The following is a 4,252-nucleotide window of genomic DNA, read 5'->3' on the forward strand; positions in this document are numbered from 1 at the left end:
CCCAGGGAGGTGGTGGAGTCCCCATCCCTGGGTGTGTTTAAGGGTGGTTTAGATGAGCTTTGGGGGATGTGGGGTAGGGGAGAACTTTGTAGAGTAGGGCTGAGGGTTGGACTCGATGATCCCAAGGGTCTTTTCCAACCTGAATGATTCTGTGACCACTTATCCAGTCCCTTCCCAGCTCACCAACACAGGACTGACCTCAAACCCAGACAACTTGATCACACCTCAAGATGCCCTCAGGGTCAGGACTGGCTACAAAAAGACTCTTCCTCTCTTGCTCTGATGGATTTCCATAGCAAACTCATCTATGAGCACAGACCCTCCCAGGAGGTATGAGCAATGCACAGGGACATCTTTAGCCTGTACAGTGCAGAAGTAGCACTGGGAAGGGCTGGTCAACTCTTGAGCACCTCAGCATGGCGTCTTTCATCGCCTTGCACTCCCTGGCAGGTGGAGAGCTGCACTGCTAAATCGACCAGGTAGATCAGACCTATCATCCCTGGCAGAAAGACTCCCAGCTTCAGGATATTTATGTGAGGAACAGCTTCCAGTGCCCAAGAGCCCCTTCAAAATCAACATCACAGGACAGCAAGTGCAAAGCCAAGCTCAAAGCTGGTGGAACATCGCAGAAAAGCAACACCACACTTGTTTGTTCAGTTAAAGGCTCACGTAGGAGGCAAAGGACCTTCCAAATTACATTTCTATAGCAACTAGGGTCCCACCATGGTCTTTTTGTTCCAGGCACTGTACAGACTGTCTCCATATTAATAACCCTGTTTCCCAAGGAGGCAGAAAATAAGAAAAACACCCAGAAGAATAGATGTAAGGAGCCAGTCTGCTCTTCATACCTAAGCAAGGAGGGGTGCAACTAGGGGAAGGCTCTGCAAGAGCTTGCAAAACACCTGTATTCAGTGTAGACACCTAAAGGACCTTATAACCAGCCTTCCAGGGCTGTGCTGGGGATGCTTTGCAGCTTGTGTCAGAGTTCAAGTCATGAAAATCATCCCAACAGCTTCACACACCCCTCTTTCAAGTCCGCAGAAGAAGAGTCAGGTGTCTAAGTCTTCTATACTTGACCTCCGAGTTCCTACTTCAAAGAACAAGTCCATTTATTTGCTGGTATTTAAGCAGACCTGACTGACGAATGCAGCATCGTAGGGCTTCAGAAGATACTCGTCCTCCAAACAGCGCAGCAACATGGGCAACAGCCCCAGTTTCGCTATGGGGAATGACCAAGGGTGGGATTTATGTGACCCGCCTTCCCCATCCTTCTTAATCAAGCTGTTCCTGCCTTTTTTTTTTGGCAAAAAGAGGGTGGATAGCAGCCCTGGGATGAAGCTGCCTGCTCTGGCAGCGCCTTACCAAACCATCAACTCTTTTGCATCCGAACAGCAAGAAGATGAATCTCATCTTAAGTTATTTCCCACATAGGAAAGTTCTGTCAAAACAGGGAATTGCAGATATTTTTTCCAAGGATGAGGAGCTCTAGGAGATGGCATACTCAAGCCAGTTCATTTTTTTCCTGTATCATTTACATCCACCCCCTTTAAAACTTCCAGGCAGCCATAACTTCCATAAAGCATCCTTGCAGAGGTATCCCCCTTCCCAAGAGCGGCCCATTAAGCAAAGCACCATTTAACTAAAACAGGCATAAATATTTAAGGATCCCAGAAATTCTTCCCTGTCCTACCCCCATGCTTGCAAGAGGGGAGATTTGTGATCCAAATGAAGCTAGGTGCTTGAGAAAGGCGAAGCATCTCAGGCAGGTGACTTAATCCCAACTATCAACCATTTGGGAGGAGCCTCATCTCCGAGGGCAGGCGGGAGCTGGTTTGTACACAGCGTCTCGCCTCCCCAGATCAGCAAGGCTCTTTGCTCCTTGCGCCGCGCACTCTGTTCTGCATTTATCCATTAATAATAAGCTGTCAGATTCCTCATTCGTACCTGTTATAAATTAATCTCTTTTAATTGGCCACGCTTCCCAACCCAACTCAGGAACAATAGCTCCCCGCGGGTTCTTTATGCCGCACGGTTACATGGCACTGAAGAGTTAGTACCTGCCGAAGGACCCCGCTGCCCCCCTCCCACCTGCAATAAAGAAACCAGTGGGGGAACAGAGACATTTGTCACCGCCGGCATCACAATTAAAATGCGTTGGTATCGCTGTGGCAGCTCAGCATCCTCCAGCTCCAGTACCCTAATATAAGGGTAAGGCTGCTCAGCCCATGCAACAGCTTGCAGAAACTCCTCTCCCCAAAATCTCTCCTGAAGAAGGAAGGGGAACTGGAGCAGATGGCTGGAGCCAAGGGGGAAACTGAGGCACGAGGCTTTAACTGCAATGTGGCGAGCGTGGTGAGCTCCAGCAGAGAAGGAGGAGGTTGTAAACCTCTTCGAGGTTCAGTGCCGGAGCAGAAGTCAGGCTCTGCTGTTCAGCTTTGCTAACCCAAAACCTCAAGCTCTCCTGTGCATACATGTACTTTGGAGCACGCCTAGGAGGCAGCAACGATTTGCAAGACATACGTTTTGCTCGCTTGAAAAAAAAAAAAAAAAACATCAGACCTGCTTCATCATTTCTTCACACCCATCTAACATATGGTACCGGGTACTGGCGCTTGTCTACCGTATGTATTTACACCATAACACTCCAAAGCAGGGGTGGGAGCACCCGGGCAATGAGGGGCACAGCACAACCCTGCACCCAAACAGCTCCAGCACCCAAAAACGCCCCTGGATGTGCAGCAATGCCAGTACAGAAACCAGCATCCTGCCTCTGCTTCCCAAGGGATTCAGGCTGCAAGGAGCCCCTTGAACAGTCTTTCCCAAAAGGATCCTTTTTTAAAGAGGAAAGTTTTCATTAAACCAAGTTTTCCTTTGCTGCTCTGTCTTCCTGCCGTACCCACCCACGGCTAGAAGACATTCTCAAAACTGACATATTTTGGGCAATTGTTACAATAGTGCCAAATTCTTCACTCAGGAATGAGCAATTTCACACCAAGCTCCCCATACCCGCCATCTGCAGCACCTGAATTCACCCAACACCAGCTCCCGCAGACATGAGCATCGGCTGCCTCCTGTTCTGGGGGCTTTTTTGTTATTTTTTTCTCTTCACATGAACTCAAGAGCTGCAATCACACACAAAGGAGAAAAGAAAAACCCTGACAGGTTTTGTACGTTGCAGCCAGGGGAGTTTCTCAGCCCCAAACAACCCTTCCATATTTAACAAATAGCATCACCCAGGATAAATAAATCTTGCATCATCACCTTCCCACAACACTCCAACCACCAGAACCCAGATGCACACAGCAAGGTCCCCAACGACAGAGCAGGGACCCCTCCAAGCCCCCTATCCCCATCCCCCACTCCAGCATAGAGAGGATTTTTAAAATTTCTCTGACTTTTTTGCATAGTGCTTGTTCCTGCCACCATCTTGTGTCTCCTCTCGTGTGGCCTGTCCCCAGCAGCTCCATGAGTGTCTTTGGGAAGCCCCTTGTAGAGAGAAAACGGAGGTTACCAGGGGTTCTCCACCTCCTTAGTCACAACAGAAGAAAACCCAGGTGTAATTTTTACATCCACAAAACATTTTTGAACACAACCCCAAAGCCAACATCGCGAGCAGGAGCACCCCATGTTCACAGGGAGCCACCACAGACCTACCCCTCCACAGGCCCCTTTTCTCCCCACAGCCCCACCACAGACAAGCACCACCACACTTTGCTCCCAAATAATTACCTGCTGTAGGTGATGATCCTCATGCTTGTTTGACCCCAATGTGCCTTTTTTTTCTTGTTTTTCTTCTCTTTTTTCTGGCAATGTTTAATGAGGCTAATTAGACTCAGGTGTTTTCCAGGGCGCTCAGCACCTCGAATGACTGTTTTCACCACCAGCAGGCTCTTTTCTTTTCAAATAGTAGAGACGCAAACTTTTTTTTTTTAAATACATACATAATAAATTCAATACTTCTTTTTTAACACATGCAAAAATAAAAATAATGCATCGCTATCAACTTTTGCTGCTCTTAAGACTGACAGAATAAACCCAGCGCGGGGGCTGCACGCTTTTTCCAATGCATTTAAAAAAAAAAAAAAAAAAAAAAAAAGCGGGGAGGAGGGAGGGAAAGTTTTTGCCCTGCCTCGCGCCAAAAACTTTTCGGAATGTTTTTGGAAGTTTTGTATTTGAGTCCTCCCGCGAGCCCTCCCGCCCGCCAGGGGGCGCTGTGGGGAGGCGCCAGGCCGCCGCCAGGCCGCTCTCCTCG

The sequence above is a fragment of the Strix aluco genome, chromosome 23, assembly GCF_031877795.1.
Source record: "Strix aluco isolate bStrAlu1 chromosome 23, bStrAlu1.hap1, whole genome shotgun sequence".
Lineage (NCBI taxonomy): Eukaryota > Metazoa > Chordata > Aves > Strigiformes > Strigidae > Strix > Strix aluco.